The 21,548-nt window shown below is 34.3% G+C and overlaps 1 pseudogene; it reads right to left on the bottom strand.

The window, feature by feature from the left end:
- Positions 1-11,275: 11,275 nt before the first annotated feature.
- Positions 11,276-12,427, bottom strand: LOC104851483 (annotated as a pseudogene).
- Positions 12,428-21,548: the final 9,121 nt, after the last annotated feature.

The raw sequence follows: 21,548 nt of genomic DNA, 5'->3' as shown, positions 1-21,548 counted from the left end.
TGCCAAATATTAAAACTAGATCTCCACCTTTCACCATGCACTAAACTAAAATCCAAGTGGATTAAAGATCTAAATATCAAAACAGAAACACCAAACTTATTGGAAAGTAAATTAGGTAGAACTCTTAAAGATATTGGCATGGGGGAAGACTTAATGAACAAATCCTCAGCAGTACAAGAACTTGCACAAAGAATCAACAACTGGAATCTCATTGTATTAAAAAGTTTTTTCAGTGCAAGTAAAATCACCAACAGAGATAAGAGACAACCTACAACGTGGGAAACTTTTTTTTACCAGCTACTCCTCTGACAAAGGACTACTATCTAGAGTATATAAAGAAGACCCCCCCAACACAAAGACCTGATTTAAAAATGGGCAACTGAAATGAACAGATATTTCTCAGACAAACAACTAAAAACAGCAAAAAACATATGAAAAAATGTTCAACATTTTGTATCTCTGGTCATTTAAGACACACAGATGAAAACAACACTGGGATTCCATCTCACCCCAGAAAGATTGGCTGCTATCAAGAAATCAACCAATAACATGTTGGTGGGAATGTGGGGAGAAAGGACCCCTTTTCCATCATTGGTGGGAGTGCAGACTGGTGAAACCACTTTGCAAATCAATATGGAGATACCTCACATAACTAGGATTACAGGTTCCATTTGACCTAGCTATCCCTCTTCTGGGTATGTTTCCAAAAGAATTAAAAAAGAATCATACCAGAGTGATATATGTGCACCCATGTTTATAGCAGCACAGTTTGTAATAGCTAAAACTTTGAAACAAGCAAATGCCCATCAAATTGAGACTGGAAAAAGAAGGTGTTTTTTTTATGCTACTTCAAAGACATATCTTTAATTTAAAATTGCATGCCAAATTTTGTGCATTCTGCAAAAATTTTCTTTTTTTTTTTTGGTGTGTAAAAATTTTAGGTTGAAATAACTCCTTGAATTCTATGTTTAATAAGAGAAACAGGAATATATCAACAATTATATGATAGACTTCTCAATGTGTTATTTCTAATGCACATTGGCAATATTCCACAGCATTTAATCAAGACAGTCCCGGGCTTTCTGTATGCTTCCAGAATCTGTCAAGGTACTTTATTTAAATGATGAATAAGGTTATAAAGGAAAACCATATTCTCTCCAGTCAGATAATGTCAAATTTAAAGCAGAGTATTAACCTGTATGCCCAGTCTATGTGAGAAGGAACATAACCCTGTCAAATTTTAATACCATTTTAACACTCAGTGCAGAGCAGAAAATTCAGGTAGCACAGTTGAGAAAGAATTCAATATTTAAACCAAGCAAAGCAGAAAATATATAGAAGTAAGAAAGCTGGTCAACTTATGGTCTCTCTACTTTAAAATAGGGAAAGTTTCAATCATTACATAGAATATAAAAATGTGTAGCTCAGGTATCTGATTGACCCCAATTGTTTCCTATCTTTTATTCTTACATATTCATTAAATGATAGAACTTTTAAAGTTTCATCGACATTGTATATTGCAAATATTATATTATATCATATCATGCTTGATGTCCATTCCCCCTTTGCTTTCTACTAGGTCTCCGTCATAACTGAATGAATACACTGGAGAAGTTTCCCATGATTCCTTGCAGCTGATTCATTTGTGTCGTTGTCACAAGAGCATTCCATTTAAAAATTAAATTTGGCCTTTCATCATCTGTACTTCAGATCTTCTCTGGCTCCCTACCTTCTATACTTTATATTTTGAGGTTACAGTATAAAGATCTACTCCATGAAGCTCTTAATGTTACACATATCATCCCTTCCTCCCATTTTGTTGACTTGCTCCATTGAATCCCTTGATCAAAAGCACCAGGAATCTGTTTTACACATCTGTGGTTCTGACACATTTAAGAATATGTCTCTATGTTACACCTTCCCTCTTGGAGATATGAATTCACTGATGTAATATCCGTCAGTAACATTGCTGGATTGTATAGGATCGATTGCGCCAATCAAAAATCTATGAGTCAGGGGCATAAGTCTTATTAAGGAGAGCCATATAGCTTACAATTTGCATGAGAACTTTCAGATTGCATGATGTCTTCATGGGCCACATTTTAACTCTCTGTGGGTGTTAAAGCTATACAGACTATAAAAATATTCATTAAATATGAGTACTCCGAAGATGCATTGCACTGTCTGAAACTCACATCTCATCTGACTTCCTTTTTGGCATAAGTGTGGACTTTCAAGTAATCACAATACCTCATTCAAATGCAACGATTCTAGGAATGAATTGTGCATAAATAAAGAGGATCTGATAAAAGAATTCAAATGATTTGCAACTTCAATGTTACGCTAGTCATTCTCATAGATATACACAAGTAGAAGCAAGCCAACCACGCACTATAAATGGGAGGCCCCAGTTGGAAATTAAACCACACTAAAACTGTCACAAAAGGGAGGTAAGCCTGAAAACTATGCATTCCATTTAAAATCATGAAGTTAGTGTTGAATTTTATAAATCTTAGCCTAAAGGATAAAATGTCACAAAAACAAAATAAAGTCTGGATTCCTGATACAAATTGGAAATTCACTTCATGATGAAAACAGACTACAGAAGTTGTATGCATTTATGTTGGTTACAGTTGAAGTCAGCTGCTTCCTAGGAGGAAATCTCTTCCCCAGCATTTGTTCCCTATCTGCCTGTAGAGTCCACTTTCTGTCACTTTAACGAACTATCAGAAACAATTAATTTATAAAGAGAAAAGATTAATTTTGACCCACAGTTTTCCAGATCTCCATTCAAAATCAGGAAAACAAATTACTCTGATTTCCCAGAGAGGAAAGGGGGCCCTCTGATTTCCCCAGAGGGGAAAGGGGGCTTACCACAGTAAGACCATGAGACAAAGCTAATAGTTTACATTTTCAACTAGGAAACAAAGAAAAATAAAAAAAGAGATCGAAGTCTCACAATTCTCCAACGGCATGCCCCAGAGACCTAAGAACTATCCAGGATGCACTATTTTCCAATGGCTCCTCCTCCCAATAGTGCCACTCAAGGGCTCAAGTGTTTCTAATACATTGATTTCAGTAGCATCTTTATCCAAAGAATAGGAACCTCTTCCAATGTTTCTCACTGTAACAGTATAAAATTTCAACCTAAGACAAGAAAAGGTAATCCTGTTATTAATGTGTGAGTATATCCATACATCAGAATGGTAATAATGATTTATCGTTGCTGCATTCTGTATGCCAGTGTTTTAGTGAGGCTTTTTGCTTCTGTTCATCAGCGAAATTGGCCTCTGGTTCTCTTTTTTGGTTGGGTACTTCCCAGGTTTTGGAATTAGGGTAATACTGGCTTGCAGAAATGATTTTGGAAACATTGCTTTCTTTTTTTAATCTCTTTGAATATTAGTTTTTTTTCTAAATATCTTGTATAATTCGGCAGTGGAAGCATCAGGACCTGAGCATTTCTATGTAGGCAATTTTTAAATTACATTTTAAATTTCATTGACTGATATTGGGTTATTTAGAAATTCTATATCTTCTTGATTCAGCTTTGGTAATTAATATGTATCTGGGAATCTGTCCATTTTGTCTGTGCTTCCCATCTTACTGGAGTGCAGGTTCTCAAAGTAGATATTGATGATCTGGATTTCTATACGATTCATTGTGATTTTAGCATTTTCCCACCTACTTGCATGAATTTGAGTCTTTTCTTTTTTGGATAAGTTTGGCTAAGCATTTGTGAATTTTATTTGAACTTTCAAATAACCAACTGTTAGATTCATTGATTCTATGAACTGCTTTCTCAGTTTCAATTGCATTCATTTTTGCTTTGATCTTTATAATATCCCTCCTTCTATGAACTTTGAGCTTGACTTGTTCTTGTTTATCTAGACATTTGAGGTTCAAAGTCAGATTGTTCATTTGAGCTCGTTTTGTTTTCTTGATGTGAAAATTTAGCACTACAAATTTTCCTCTTAGAACTGCTTTCACTGAGTCCCATAAGTTCTGGTATGTTTATTGACATTATCATTTAATTGTATGTACTGTTAATTTCTTCTTTACTTTCATCTGTGACTCGTTGGTTGTTTGGGCAGGTGTTATTCATTTTCCATAATGTTTAACAGAACAGCCTAGAAGATGAGAAAGAACCTCAAACACACTCAGCCACAGTATCTTTGGCAAAAGGGCCAAACATGTTTGCTGGATGAAAGTTAGCATCTTTAATAAATGGTGCTGGAAAACATGGCTTTTTGAATGTGGAAGCCTAAAACCAGACCCATTTCCTCACTATGCAATAAACTAAAATAAAAATGGATCAATGATATAAATATTAATACAGGAACTCTAGACATGCTGGAAGAGAGACTACGTAGAACACTTCAGGACATAGGAGTAGATAAAGATTTCATAAAAAAAAAAAACAGGCTGCATAGGTAATGCTACAAAGAATAAACAACTGGGATATCATCTTAGTAAAAAGATTTTGGACAGCAAAAGAATTCACCAACAGAGTGAGACGACATCTCTCAGAGTAGTAAAATATTTTAGCCAATGACTAATATCTAGGACCTATAAAAATTTTGAAAAAAAAATAGCAGACCCAAATTTAAAGACTCAATCCAAAAAGAGGCTTCTGACATGAACACACACTTCTCAGATGATGAAGTACAAACAGCAAATAAATACATGAAATAATCACTGGTCATTTGAGAGATGCAAATTAAAACAGTGGTAAGATTCATCTCATTCCATAAAGAAAGGCTATTATCAAGAATTCAACCAACAACAAAGGCGGGAAGGGGTGAAGCAAAATTGGAACCATTCTCCACTTTTGGTGGGAGTTCAGAGGGCTGCAACTGCTGTGAAAATAAGTGTGGAGATTCCTCAGCAAACTAGGATTAGAGATCACATTTGCACAGTCTGTTTCTCTTTTGGTATCACACCACAGTGACATATGCACACTCATGTTTATACTAGTGCAGTTTGTAACAGCTAAATCTTGGAAACAACTCCCAAATGCCCATCAACTGATGAATGGATAAAACAAATATTTCATATTTCAGCCACAAAGAAAGGTAAACTTGAGACATTTTAGATAAATGGGTTCATACTATTAAGTAAAATAAGTCTAACACATATGTATAAATTCTTGTTTGAGAAATTGAAAATGCAAATAAGGACCCAAAAGAATGGTAGCTATTTTGAAATACAAAGAAATATTCAAAATTATACCAAGTGTAACATATTTTGTTAATAAATAAAACATTTTGTGCAAAAAAATAAAAGCAGAAAATTTGTTTTTTTAAGAACCGAGGAGACATTATTTTAAAAATCATTTTGATTTTTTACTTAACACAATGACATTCATTTTTTTCAAGAGGAAGTCACTTTGATGCATGCATTTGTCTCATTTGTGCTGTTTTATTTAGTTATTCAATTTACAATCTTTAAGTAATTGTAAATACATAATATAATGTCACATTGACTGGAACATATTTGATGTTACGCATCCTCATCTGTCAGACTCTTGTATTTTTCCCTTTTCGATTTACATTTGTCATTAAGAGTGAAATGTTTCCGATTTTACTGAGGAAAATACAGTTTAGGCAGTAGAATCACACTCTATCATCTGTCGAATATCACAAATGTAATTATTGTTCAGACACAAACTAGACCCTCAAGAGCCATTTAATAAGACACTGGATATTTAAGTGGCTGCATTTTTTCTCCTCTCTCCCTTAGGATCTAATTTAATTAACCTAAAAACATTTAACTAAAATATACTTCATTCCCTTACAAATACAACTTACCACTAATTCTACTTTATATAATGTTTACCTTGAGGAATTTTCTTGTTTTGAAAAAGAATATATTGATTTCTATAACTAAAAAAAGAATTAAAAATAAAAAAGTAACTCTAGGAAATAAATCAACTGCATCCTTTCCAATACATTTAATGAGATCTATGTATGGCAAACAAAATTTAAGTAAATTAATAACATAGATATTATCCTGGAAAAAAACAACAAATAAAAGTGAATGTAGGAAAGAGGATCAGCAGAATAAGAGCAACTTTCAGCCAGGCATGGTGGCACATGCCTGTAATCCCAGCACTTGTGAGGCTGAGGCAGGAGGATCGCTGTGAGTTCGAGACCAGCCTGGGCTACATAGTGAGTTTCAGGTTAGTCTGAACTACATAGTGAGACCCTGTCTCAAAAAAACAAACAAACAAATAAACAAACAAACAAAAAGAGCAATTTTCTTATAACATGCTATGCTTTAGTAAAACACTTGAATAGCATAGTTTTTTTTTTTTTTTTGCTTTAATTTTCAATTTTCTAAGATTTAAAATTGGAGGTAAAACACTCATCTCTTAGTACTTTGGTGACAGTTAAGTGAGAGACCAAATAAAAAAGTCTCAATATAATTGTTTCATTCATGCACACTCTCATAGAACTGATTTTTAAAGAACAGTTCTTACAGTGGGAACGTTCTTCCTTCAATATCTTCCCCAAGTCTGTTGTTTGTTACTCACCCTGGTAAATTGTTTGCAAAAATGGGCTCAACTATTTTCTTCTCTGATTTGATTTTCCTTTGTCTTATGTTTTCAAATTAATTTTATTGGTATAATTTAGATATATATAATGGTCACATTCATCATAGGGAACTTGTACCTCTACCTGATATATCTTGGTTCTTTTTCGCCACCATGCCATCCCATTCTTTGAACCCTTCCTACCTCATTCCTATCAAGTAGTGATATTCATTTAAGCAACTTTTAATTTTGTCACTTTATCTGACCAACAGAATGTGGTAGGAATTTTTAAATAGTGTCACCAAACCTTTGTGCTTTGTTAATACTTTCTGTCATTATCATGTGAACAAAATCAGTCATCTGCTGGAAGGTGAGAAACCATAAGGACTGTCATAGAGTCTTCTCAGTTATTCCAGATAAGCTACAGATGAACAAATTCATCAGAGCCAGCCTAGCCCTGTCACGTGATTTCAGTTGTATTAAGAAGGTCTCTGGGACAGCATACTCCCTTCTGGGCCACAGGCTGAAACTAAATCAAGGTCATTTTTTTTTCCAGTCCTGGTGTTTTGGATTGTTTCATAGAAGTAATTAACCTATAATTCTGCCATTATTTGTGGCAGCAATTGTACATTATACAATTATACATTATAATTCTTAGTTTACCAGTTATATGTCACATTGTGTGGATAATATATTTTGCAGAAACAGGCATCATGTATTCAATTTTAAATTTTAACAAGATTAAATGGTACTTAATGCATAATCATAAATGATATGTTTTAAATTCATTAAAATTTCTCACATAGCCACAACTTGGGATTGTTCTTGTTTGTAAAACTCATCAAAGAACACAACAGGATATATTTTATATTTTATTATAGGTGCAGAGGCCTGGAATGCCCAAGGGATTCAGTGACATTTGCTAGTTAAATATTTGTGCTGCAGTTAATAATTTTGTTTCCATGGGTTATGTAAAACATATGAATGACCTCAAAGGCAAGCTATCCCTGGAAAAATGAAAGAGGAATATCAAAATATTAGATTGCAATGAACAAGTATCCACGTAACTTTTATAAATGAAAAATGGAAAATACATTGTGAAACAAAGCAGATCAGACGGAAGCTAGCCATAGTACTATCTCAACAGCAAAGTCAATAAATAGATCTGTTTTTCACTGGATTATTGTTAAAAAGCTTTTAAAGGTTAGTAAAGATTTCATTATGTTGTAATTTTGTGTAAATAATTATTTTTCATTTATTTTATAAATTCTGATTTATAACCATTCATTATAAATCAGTTATAAATTAAGTGCATTTTATATACATTGTGTTACTTTTAGAAGTCAGTACATAGCCATATTCAAAAGATATGATATATATACATAAAGGATAAAATATAAAAAGTATGAATCACAATAATTGCAATGTGTGTATAAATTATGTAAATAACCTTGCACAAGATTTTGATCACAAATTATTAACTCTATCACATATTGAAGGCAGGTGAATAAAAATTTTCTAATGGAAGCTGTGTCAGTATTTCAAGATTAATATATTGTCCATTGTGCTACACAAATATTTATCAAGATAATTTATATGCTTTAGGTAAGAAAAATACAATGTAATTTTTCCTTGTTCTCCAAGCTTATATTATTGATTTCCTTCCACTTGTGAACATCTATTTGGACTCATGACTGCAGTCACATTTAGGCAGAGTCATGACTAGCAATATGCTCTGAGGTTTATCATGAAGTTAACATAAAGATGCTTGAAGAATTAGATGGTTTAGAAGAATCAGAGTTCTCAGTATTTTACTCTTTTTCTTGTTATCAGTGAGGCTTATAATGCAACTGCTCTTCAACTTTGTAAGACGATTGAATTATTTCATCTATGAATTTGCTGTGATTTCCTGATCATCTATTATTTAGCATGTATGGTGCTATGTAGTGGATGGTGGTAAGAAGACAGACTTACATGGCCCCTACCCACATGGACCATTGTATCTGTTGGGAGAGACATATCCCTCAAATAGTTACACAAACATTAAATTGGAAACAGTAATAAAAAGGATGTGAAAAACAAGCAGGATCTATGGGAGGAAATAAATGGGTGGGGACTATTTTTCAGTAGTGGAAAAAGTGTGATTGATTTTCTAGGTGATGAGATGCAGAACTGAATAACCAGAGATGTAGAAACATAGATGGAGTGGAAAAGCAAATCCAACAAACTGAACTGCTTGGGAAAGATCGAAAGATAGGCTTGAGTTTCAGATACCCAAGGAATTGAATATATATCAATACTACTGACGGAGGTAAAAGGTCTGGAATGTAGCAGACAATAATAGCAAGATGGTAATAGTTCCATAGGCTGAGAAAAAGTTACGTTATATCTCCCTGAAGAATCTAAAATAATTTAAGTAGAAAAAATTCATAATCTCATGATCTATTAGAAGAGGGAGCACATGAGGATAGAAATGAGGAAGAATTAGCCGGGCTTGGTGGCACACGCCTGTAATCTCAGCACTTGGGAGGCTGAGGCAGGAGAATCGCTGTGAGTTAGAGACCAGCCTGGGCTACATAGTGAGTTCCAGATCAGTCTCAACTACATAGTGAGATCCTGTGTCAAAAAAACGAAAAATAAAAAATCAAAAATAAAAAGGAAAGAAAGAAATGAGGAAGAAGTAGTAACAATTAACAATATAATTACTTATAGTGAAAATGAATAGAAATTGAACATTAGACATAATCAGGAGATAGAATGCATGTGTCAGGGGAAGAGTTAATATGTGAGTTAAGAGCTGAACCAAGCAAAGACAGAGTTTTGATATGTTTTGCTAATAAAATATACCCTTGTTTACAGACCTTTCAATGACACGTAGAAAAATGTGAGCAGAAATCGTGTAAAAAGGGCTGTGGATTTAGCTCAGTGGTTCTGCTGCCTGTCTTGTAAGCACAAGGTCCTGAGTTTGATCCCCAGTACCAAAAAAAAAAGTAAAAATATTCAATTTAGTAACATTATGACTTTCTTAACTAGATGAAGCTCTCAAACTGTTGCACATAAGAATACAGTGTACAGAAATATATGTATATGGAATTCATTTTGTTTATACACTGAAAATAGAAATAAGAGAAAAAGAAATGTACATTATTGTTAGAATATTATTTTGAGTTATATTCAAAAAGTCACTTTGAATATTTTGTCCTTGTTTATTGATAGACATTTTTATGTTCTTATTAAGCCTGAAAAGTGTACTTGAACTCATTTTAAGTAACTTTCATCTGACTTTCTTTTCATACTAATAACTTCATTCTAACCACAACATTTTATTGTCAATCATTCCCAGTTTTTATTTTGACCTTTTAAAAATGCTTTCTTGAGTCACAGAAGATCTTTATCTTTATATGCTACTGTCCTACTTTAGTTTATCTGGTAAAGTTAATAAAAATTTTGAAAAACTTACTTTCCTCATGATAATGGAAATATGCCAATTCTATGTCACATAGCTATTCAAAATGCAAGGCAGCATGTAAGTAGCATAAATATATTGTAATTACTGAGCTAAATTAAACCTGGGTTTTTGCAGTACAAAATGCCCCCATCCTTAGAGCCTGGCACAGTATCTTGCACTTTTGTCTAGAAAATTGATTCAAACGAAGTGGGAATGTGTAGTCATACCCTCCAACTGACAGGAAAATATTCAAATATCTAGGTTTCCTTATAGTTAGGTATTTGTTATACTACCCAAGATTTCAATGCTATTTTTATTTTATTTTTATTATTATTATTATTATTTTTCTTTTTGGTACTGGGGATTGAACTCGGGTCCTTGCACTTGCGAGGCAGGCCACCGAACCGCTGAGCTAAATCCCCAGCAATATTTTTTTTTTTTTTTGAGTTTATTGGTACATTTAGGGATACAGTACAGTTACATTCATTGTTGGGATCATGTACCTTTACATGGCAATATTTTTATTTTAAAGATGACAACACAATTTTGCCATCCTCCTGATCCTTTCTCTCTCTCTCTCTCTCTCTCTCTCTCGCTTTCTCTTTCTCTTGCTTTCTTTCTTTCTTGTTGTCTTTCTTGCTCTCTTTCTTGCTGTCTTTCTTTCCTTTTGTAAGAGAGATCAAACTTGGGACCTTGCACTTGCAGGGCAGGCAGTGGCATCATTGAGCTTAATCCCTGGCCCTTCCTGCTTGTTTCTGATTCCACTTCCTGCTAGGCACTTAATCGTTGAGATTTCCCTGTCGGATTGTATTTAGTTCTCCTTCCCATATTTCAGGTTACTTCAACCCAAATTTTTGACCTTAATCCAAATTATGATGATTTAAAAATATTTTCTGACATACAAATTATGATTCAAAAATCTTTTCCAACATCTGATTCTATAGCTTACCCCTTCAATCACTTTCATTTATTCAGTAACATTGACTTGAGAAATAATCAATACATGTTTCAACTCTACCTCCTTGATATCTCCACATAACTGTTCCTCAGAAATCATAAATTTAATTTGTTTCAAATTGAACTTTTATCGTCTTTTGAAAATCTTTTTATTTTTTTCAAACAGATGCATTTATTTCCCCAGTAAGTTTGAAACTCTTGCTCGAAGAAAGGGTACTACAACAATTACATCAGGAAATTGACAATTTCCTACACAGTCGTAGATATGAAAGCTCCTTTTGTACCTTTGTTCAACACTGATCAACAAGCAGATTCAGTCCACATTCCCTGTGCTCTATCTATTGAGTTAACCCACGGTTCTTCTTCAGGGAGCTCAGCATCTCAGATGGAGGCGAACGAAGAAGCCTAAGTAGATCTTCAAGGAGTCATAGATGAACCGCTGTAGCACGGTCAGAGTACTGGCCATGAGGTTACAAGAAAGAGTCCCTTCCACACACCTCTGAATCCAAGTCTTTGGAGGACCTGAGAAGCACTGCTACCTTTCTCTTTATTTAGCACAGATGCCACAGAATCAGCAGGGTGAGAACTGTACAGAAGACTTCAGCTATGCCACAAATGTTACCACCAGCTTCTCTGCCTTCTACATTCACTTTGGGGTTTCAGAACCACAAACTTATACAAGGCTGCAACAATACATTCAAAGCAGGCCAACTTCATCATGGTGTATGCTATGTCTCATCCAGAGAGTGGCGACTTCCTTGTAGAGTGCTTTTAGGCCTTCTTTGTAAAACATTTTGGAGGAGCATCTCTCAAAAGTGTTAGTATAACCTGTTGGGTTTGAGTTTGAATTTTAGCAGCTTCCGTGGGAGCCCAGGCGATGTCAGCCAATTCAGCACTGGCGAAGGCAGCCAAATATATTGATGTAGCCAGAGATAGGCACTTTCCTCACCAAGCATGCTGATCTACAAGACACTGAAGACTTCAGAAAAGCCAAACTTGCCGAGCCCTTGTATAGAGTAGCCAATGAATATTGGAGCTCTTCCCTTAGCCAAACCACCAATACCATCTTATTTAATTGTAAATTTGAATCCTTTTACTCCACCCTTGTACTTTTGGGGGTCCACACCCAGGCATTTCACTAAATCCAAGGGAAGGGCAGCAGTATGTGCCAGCCCACCACAAAGCCAAATATTGCATAAATCTTCATGGAGCCATATTTACAGCTTGCAGGGAGAGCCCGGGGAACGGTGGATGTGCTGCTGGGGCCTGTGAGGCCTTCGTGCACCAGGTGCAGATATGGCAAATAGAAGGTTTTTGCTGCTCACACCATGGGCACCACCAGTGCAAACATCTTCTAGCTGAGACAGCGAACACCCAACCTCTCCTCCTGACAAGGCTGCGGCTGGCAGAGCAATTGAAATTCTATTTGTGAATTTATAATATCTTTATATAATATTACATCTTCGTCTGTTATCATCAGTATCTTCCATTCACATTTTTGCTTAATTTGAAATTCAGGATAATCCTAGGTTTTTTGATTATTTCTTTTTCCTTTTCCTAACATTTTAAATAAAATCAGTGTTGCCATCATTTAAGCGAAGCTCGTTAGTACCTGTTTTTTTTTTTTAGATCAAAAATCTTAAGGAATGACGTTTATTTTAATATTTATGACAATGAATTTTTATTAACATATTAAAATTACTGTAGGTAAACAAGGCAGAAACAAGCTGAAGCATTCATATGTGCTGGAATATAAGTGGAGTTTGAGATTCAAAATTTATACTTGAATAATAAGTTTGTTAGATGTTAAATAAATGAACAATGACTTTTACATATCTTGAAGCATTAATTTGTAAATTTTTATTTTTATTCATTTATTTATTTATTTTTAGTACCAGGCATCGAACTCAGGTCCTTGTGCTTGGGAGGCAGGCAGCGGAACCACTGAGCCCGCTTGTAAGTTTTTATATCTGAGAAGGAATAAGTACAAATGCATAACTATAATGACAGCTATGTATTTCGTGTAAAAGAGCAAAGTGAAGTAAAAGGTTTTCAAAGTTGAATGTGATATGAAAATAAAATTTAAAAACAAGATTATTGTAACACTACATCCCAGCCAAAAGGCATTTTAAAGCAGTTCAAATGAGTTGTTAATTAAGAATTTCAAATCTGATTTTTGCTAATGATTCCAGGCTAAATGGTCTCTACGGTTGGGTTTGGAAAGAGTAAAGCTCTAAGAGCTGTCACCTGGATAACTAATACCATCCTTATCCCAGGGCATCTATGTTATAACATATTCATTTTATTCTTAGACCACTTATGAACAATATAACAAAAACGTATTAGGTCCATAAAAATATTTTCAAGAGTGCCAAACATACCTATGAGACTGCACCCTTAAAGTTTTTTTATCTAAACTTTTCCATTTCTTCATCAAGAAATTTGGGGGATTATTTTCTGTTATATTTTGCTTGTGGTTTCACAATAATATATTTGTAACTATTGCATATATCAATATTAAATATGTTAAATATTATCAATATTAAATATATTAAATATGTATGTACCAATATTAAATATGTTCATATATTTATATAAAATATAAATATTCATGATATTTCATATATATTATATATATATAGATAGAGAGAGAGAGAGAGAAATATGCATATTTTCTGTCAAATACCCCTTATGTAATTACTAAAGTGTGAATTTCCTAGTTTAGGAATACACAATTTCTTCAGATTCATATTATGTCTTAAATAATTAAATAGTTCAGTGCATTGAATGGAATACTCCAGAAAATTTATTCTAAAATTTAAAATATTACTATAGTGCTACACTGTAATAGTGTAAGACTCAGAGAGATTGACCTAAATTTACGATTTTGATTCATCTATCAATTGGGACCATTCAAATTTTATAGCTTGCATGTCTAAAAGGCAAGAAAGAAGTAAGGCCACTATATATGTAAATATATTCTGCTTATATTTAAAATGTTATTTATTATGTTCAATCATTAATTAAAAGACATAAAAATAATTGAATAGAAAGAGCCTATGCAAAAGGGAAAAATGATTTCTAACCTTCTCACACAGCACTTATTCTCCATTCAAATGACACTTGGAGGTTTCCAATACTGAGTGATCAATACTGCATTCTCTTTCCATCCAGAAAAGGCTTTAGATTAATTAAAATCCACATTAGCATAATTGCCTGCAATATAAAGAGTGAGGCTTGTGGGAAATGCAGCTGTCATTAAAGTTATCTTAATGGTGGGGTTTCCTCCTTCCATAACTCTGTATTCTTTTTCTTGCCTTTCAAAAGAAACACCTCAGGCCGTGGATTTAGCTCAGCGGTTCGGTGGCCTGTCTCACAAGAGCAAGGATCCGAGTTCGATCCCCGGTACCAAAAACAACAACAACAACAACAACAACAAACAGCAACATCAAAAGAATCACCTCCTTCCCTTTGGCTGTGCTTCAATGTTTTTTATTTGTTTGTTTTTTGTTTTTTCAGGTGTAGAAAATGGAAGCATAGCTACTTATTGTAGTTCAGGTACCATGGGTTTTAAGAAGGTAAGTTTTGAAAGCACGCTGAAAAATGACTACTTCTTCCTGCAAGTTTATTGTCCACACAATCCTGTGCTGGCCTTGGAAGATGCATGGTGTGGTTCAATCCTTGTAGCACAGGTTGCAGGGGCAGGACCCTAAATAAAGGCTCTAAATAAAGTGACTGAATGGCTGATATTTGTTTCCTAAATACTGTTCTTTTTATAATCTATCAAAGTAGAAAAATACTATTATAAAGACTTCAACACATTTATAATTTAGAATATTAAATAGCATTTTCTTTATGCAGTTTTATATTTTGGAGTAAGAATTTTGCAAGTGATAGGTTGAGTGCACTAGATAAAAGTTCTAAATTTCAAATACCCCAGACTAACTCATTATGTATTGCTATGTGAAAAGTTCCAAGTATGTTCTATGAAAAAGTGATGATTCATTAATTTTTTTTCTCATTTGGTTTATTGTTACATTTTAGGTGTACAGTACAATTACATTCATCATTGGGATCTTGTACCTTTAAGTGACAGATCTTGGTTCTTATTTTTTCCCCATACTCCTGCCCTACCTTCACCGCCTCCACCCTTCCCTATTTACAGAAACTTTATTTCCATTTTTTCATTTTCTCAGATTTTTTCTTTTCCCTTATTTCCTTTCCCCTACCCTTCCCACTTCCCCTACACCTTTAGCCCTTTTCTTCCTATTACACATTGTGAATTATACCATTAGGATCTTATTTACAATTACAGTATTCACACCAGAGAATCTGTTAGGTATTTACATATGTGCGACTTATTTATTTCACTTAAGAGTATAACCTCAATATGCATCCATTTTCCTATGAATGATTCATTAAATTATAACTACCACAAAAGGACTTAAGTAAGATGTACTCAAACATTTAAGAAATTTTGAAAATTCGCATAGCTTTGGGTGTTATACCACTTGACTCAAGAACACTAAAATAAATTCTAAATTGTAAACAGAACAATATATCACAGTGAAGTCTTATTGTGTAAATATTAATAAAGTGCTAACACATAAAGTGAAGAGTTAACTATCGATCACCTGGTCGATTTTATTTTTATAAATAAATACAATATAACAAATAAGATTTTAGGTTTACGAAACTTTATTTCCCATGGCTTAAGTAAAATCCATGGAGGGGCCGAGGATTTAGCTCAGTGGTTCTGCTGCCCATCTCGCAAGCACAAGGACACGAGTTTGATCCCCGGTACGAACCCCCCCACACACAAAAAAATGCATGGACATTAACCAAATTATGGTAATGATAAACTCAAGCTTTTACTAGTTCATGTACAATGTATGCCTTTTATCCTCCCCAGTACAATACCAACTCTATGCAAAATGAATATTTGTATGCCTCATTCATCAACATTTTTCCATGGTAGAAGAGTACTCGATTATATTTACAAAACTCTCAATAAATATGTTTGGAATCAAGGAACAAATGAATCTACCAACATCTTATTACTGCAGTGACAGAGTAGAGAGGAAAACCATTATAAAAATAGAATCTTTATTAAATGTCATATGTTTTATTTCAAAAAATAATATTTGAACTTCAGAAAAACCAATAGTATATTGTATATATTTTATTAATATATGTTTTCATTACATACTGACTATGTTCACTGTAGGGGATTAGTACATATATATAATACATTTCAATTCTTTTTTTTCCTCCCTTCTCCCTCTTTTACTTTTACAGCATCAGAGTCATTAATTTATCACATAAGACTTTATAAAGTTAATTATCACACATAGAGATTGAAAACCAGTCTAATAGGCCAAAGGACATATAAAACATGTAAGACAATTTTATTTAATATGAGCTATAACATTTCCAATTATGCAAATAAAATACCATGACTTTACATTAGTTTAGCATGTTTTTGTGACATATTACATCTCCTTGTCCCAAACTAGTTTTCAGCACAGCTCTCATAAATACATGGCAAACATTGCTGTACTCTGAATGTTTTTGTTTCCTCAAAATTCACAATCTGAAACACCAACATCACAATAGCATTAGAAGGATAGATTTTGTGGGGAAGTAATTAGGCTGTGAGGAAAGACCCATCATGATTAGAAGTGTTTCTTCTAAATGAGACCAGAGCTAGCTTGCCCCTTCTGCCATGATCAGAGACTAGAAGAAATGTCCTTCATCAGACACCCAATCTTTTGTCACATTGATCTTGGGCATTCTAACCTCCAGAACTGTGTAGAGAGAAAGGCCAATTTTCCATAGCAACTCAGTTTATTGATTTTTTGCTAAGGCCACATGAACAAATGAAGACCATATTTATTATGAACATTTCCGTTACCACTTGAAATAAATGTAACAGAGGTGGTTTGCCAAGCTGTAGTCTAGTTACAGCACTGCTTTATCCATCTATGAATAATGTGTATTAAATTATTTTCAGTTCCTCTCCCTGAACTGTTCTGTAATTGCTGCACTTCTATTAATTGGCCTGATTCCTTACTTTTATCTGGCTTTTTTGACTACAGCATGCAGAATCCTAATGTGATGAGGTGCCTGGTGATTTATCCTGAGTTTTCTGCGGATTAATAGTGATGGAAAGGACACAGGACCTGAAATAGGTCATGTGGATATACATGACCTGAAAACTACTTCTTTCAGGATGAGAATACTGAGTTAATTAATTTTATTCAACATGTGATTCAGTGAATATGTTTGAATGAATCTCACTTCCTCCTTTATAGGTTTAAATATTAGTGTTATTAACTATCATTGAATGTTGATGTTAAACAAAAGTCATGAAGATTTGATCAATGTGTAAAGTTGGTCACTGTGACTAATATCAGGTCTTTAAATGATGACATGAGGATTTTAGTGTGATACTGAAAATGTAAATTAATGTACAAGTGCACTCTCTTCTAGTTACAATTCAGACAGAGAAGGCAACATTTTCTTAAATATTAGAAATCGACTGACTGTTGACAGTCTTCCTGTGTTAACATCTTTACCCTTATCAGAAAAACTTTGTAAACATTTATATGATCTTTTTTGCTTTGAAAGCCAACACTCATTTCAAAAGAAAGCTGCATTAATCGAACTAAAAGAGTAAGAGTGCAGTTCACTCATGTGGCCCACTTCCAGATGTTTCTTTTCCTCAGTTCCTAAAGGATAATTCTTCATTTTTCCTTAACACACTGTGAACTATTAACGGCTTTATGTTTTTATTGCTACCCTTACTATGTTTACAAGATGAGAAAGATGGCAGTGAAGCTCCTTTCCCCTTGTTTTCCTAGAATTATATTTTGCACATCAATAGCAAAGCTATTATCTGCATATTTAAATGATAAACAGAAAACTACAGCAGGAAGCTTGGTGGCCCATGACTGTAAACCCAGCTCTTGGGAGGCTAAGGCAGGATCTATGAGTTTGAGGCCAGCCTGGTATACATAGTGAGTTCAAGGCTAGCCTGAGTTACAGAGCAAGACCTTATCTCAAAACAATAGATAAATAAATAAATCTGAAACTACAAATTAATTCTTTCAGCAACCAGTTTTTTCAATTCAAGATATAGTTGATAATAAAATACTATCTTTCTCGTTTTTCTACAAATTGATATTTTATCATTTAGGCTATATGTAGTTGTTTCTATGAGAAAAATCATGAGCTACTTACAAAAGATAGAATGAGAAACGTAAAGTAAGAAATAATCAAATCCAAGTTATTCATTGTAAATTCTTTTTCTGATGATGTAAATTCCTTTACTTTTTCTGAAGCATATGTGAAATTACCGGTCCAAAGTTAGCTAACACATCCAAGTAAGACATAAGTGGAAACAGGACCTTGCGTGTAGGCCACTGCTGAAGGGAGGAAGTGAGTGGTTGATGTGATTTTACATAGTTAACCAGGACAGGCTTCATCATAAAAGCAACTGTATCATTGTGGTTGATATATTGAGGAAGAATAATACAGAAAGAAGAAATAATCTTTGGATGGCCCTGAGCTGTGTGAGAGGAACACCAATTCATAACCAAATGTGAGCAACAGGAGATCATTCAGAAGAGTAACCTTCAAGCAAATATATACAAAGCACTTTTTTTCTGAATTTAATGGTTTTAATTTTTGCTCCGTGAGAGATCTTTGTAAGTTATTGAACAGAAGTTTTACAGAATCCAACACATACGTTCAAGAGAGAATCTACCTGTTCTATTGAAAACACACAGTTAGAGAGTAAGGATCGTAAAAGGGAGGAACTTCAAATAGCTGTTACCAAAATATATTTAAAGGCATGTATCAAAATCATATTTTAGTCCGGCTAAGAATACGAGCAGATATTTTTAATCCAGTGCTGTGGTTAAAACTCTCTTTCACTCTTGAAGTAGAACTTAGGTTTCCTCATGACTTCAGATCTTTGGCAGCCTGAGCCGGCTCTGAAGGACTGCATAATTCTTAAAACAGTAAGGGTGAAAATAATAGGAAAATCAGAATTAAAGTAACAACATTGAAAGAACTTTATGGAATAGAGTCATGTGGCCGGTAAGTGTCTAGGCTGTACACATATTTCTAACTCTGCCTGGAATGCAAACATTTATCACCTCCACCCTGTGACTAAAGGCATCTCAGACAATCAGAGCCTCCAGAACTTTCCTCTTATCTAGAAACTCAGTGTTCATCACAGACTTACTCCTTCTCAAAATCCAATAGCCCATTTAGCACCTAATTTCTCCCCTTTCTTAGAACACCCATTCAGAGCTGTCTCTACCAGTCTACCCAATTGCATTCCTTTTATATTTTTTATTTCTTTAAAAATAATTTTATTGGTACATTTATGGTATACAACATAATGACACTCATTGGAAATTGTCACCTTTACATAAACCTGGTTCTTATTTTCCCCCATTCCCCTTCCCTCCCTTCAAACCTTCACCCCTCCATATCTGCAAAGACTTCATTTCCATTTTTTCTTTTTCCCATTCCACTCCCTTTTTCCTTTTCCCCTCATTCTCCCACTTTCCCCTCCCCTTTGCCTCTTTTCTTACTATTTGCACATTATCTACTATATCTTTTAATTCTTATTTACACTTTCAGTTTTTCACACTATAAGAAACTATTGTGCCCTATTGATTTTACTTAAGAGCATTGCCTCAACTTACATCCATTTAGCAATAAATGTCTCTAGTTTCTCATTCTTTATGGCTGAGTAGTATTCCATTTTATAAACAAACCACATTATTTTTTTATCCTGTCTCCCATGGATGGGCAATTGGGCTGTTTCCAAGTTTTAACTATTACAAATTGTGCTGCTGTGAACATGGATGCACACATATCACTGTTATATGATTCTTCTAATTCTTTAGGGAAGGTACCCAGCAGGGAAATAGCTGGGTCAAAAGGGACTTCCAATCCTAGTTCTTTGAGGTATATCCACACTAATTTCTATACTGGTTGCTCCAGTCTACATACCCAACAGCAGGGGAGCAGGGTTCCTTCCTCTTTACCTACAGTCCCCCCAGCATTTGCTATTGGTTGATTTCATGGTAGCAGCCATTCTTTCTGGGGTGAGATAGAATCTCGGTGTTGTTTTCATTTGCATCTCTTCAATGACCAGTGATGTTGAACATTTTTTTCATATGTTAATTGCTATTTGTACTTCTTTGTCTAAGAAATGTCTGTTCATTTCATCTGTCCATTTTGGATTGGGCCTTTAAATTTGGGTGGTCTGATTTTTTAAAGTTATTTTTATATTCTAGATAGTAGACCTCTATCTGAGGAACAGCTGGTGAAATTTTTTTTCCCACATTGCGGGTTGTCTCTTCTCACTGTTGGTCATTTCTCTTGCTGTGCAGAAACTTTTTAATAAGAAGACATCCCACTTGTTGATGGTTTGTGCTAGTTCATGGGCAACTGAGGTCATGTTTATAAAATCTTTTCCTGCACTAGTGTATTCAAGAGTTCTACCTAGCCTCTCTTTCAGCTGGTTTAGTGTTTCTGTTTTAATATTTAGATCATTTATCCATTTCAGTCTTAGTTTAGTAGATGGTGAGAGATATAGGTCTAGTTTTAACCTTTGGTAAGTTGAAACCGAGTTTTTCCAGCTATTTAGTAAAGAGGCTATCCTTCCTCCAGGAAGGGTGTTTGACTCTTTTGTTGAAGATGAGGGGGCTATGTCTGGAGTTGTTTCTGTATCAGCTAATATATTCCACTGGTCCTTGGGTTTATTTCTTTTCCAGCACCATTCTGTTTTTAATCATAGTAGCTTTTTAATTTAGTTTTAAGTTGGGGATTGTGATATCCCCTACTTTATCTTTATTGTCTAGAATGGCTTTTGCTATTCTAGGTCTCTTCTTACTCCAAAGGAATTTTTGGATTTTTTTCTCAAGGTCTATGAAGTATGCTGCTGGGATTTCAACTGGTATTGCATTGAATCTACACAGCAGTTTTGGAAATACAGCCATTTTTCACTATGCTGATGCTTCCTAACCAGGAGCAAGTGATCTTTCCATTTTCAGATACCCTCTTCAATCTATTTTTTCAGGGTGCTGCAGTCTTTAGGGGAGAAATCTTTGATCCCTTTTGTTAGGTGGATTATTAGGTATTTCGATTTTTTGGATGCTTTTGTGAAAGACATTGATTGCCCCATTTCTGTCTTAGTGAAGCTGAGGAAGACCCAACCAAAAAAGAGAACTACAGGCCAATCTCACTAATGAACATAGATGCAAAAATCCTTAATAAGACACTGGCAAATAGAATGCAGAAGATCATCAAGAAGATCATACATCATGACCAAGCGGGATTAATCCCAGGGATGCAGGGATGGTTCAACATATGCAAATCAATAAATGTTATGCACTATATTAATAGAGATAAAGACAAAAATCATATGATCATCTCAGTAGATGCAGAAAAAGCATTTGACAAAATTCAACACACATAAGAGCAATCTATGAAAACCAAACAGCCAAGATCATACTAAATGTTCAAAAACTGAAATTCTTCACACTAAAATCAGGACTAAGCTATGGATATCCACTACCACCACTCCTG

Source organism: Fukomys damarensis, unplaced genomic scaffold, assembly GCF_012274545.1.
Source record: "Fukomys damarensis isolate Sample0158 unplaced genomic scaffold, DMR_v1.0_HiC HiC_scaffold_24, whole genome shotgun sequence".
NCBI lineage: Eukaryota > Metazoa > Chordata > Mammalia > Rodentia > Bathyergidae > Fukomys > Fukomys damarensis.
Note: the sequence above shows the minus strand (reverse complement) of the source record. Positions and strands in the feature narration are given on the sequence as shown.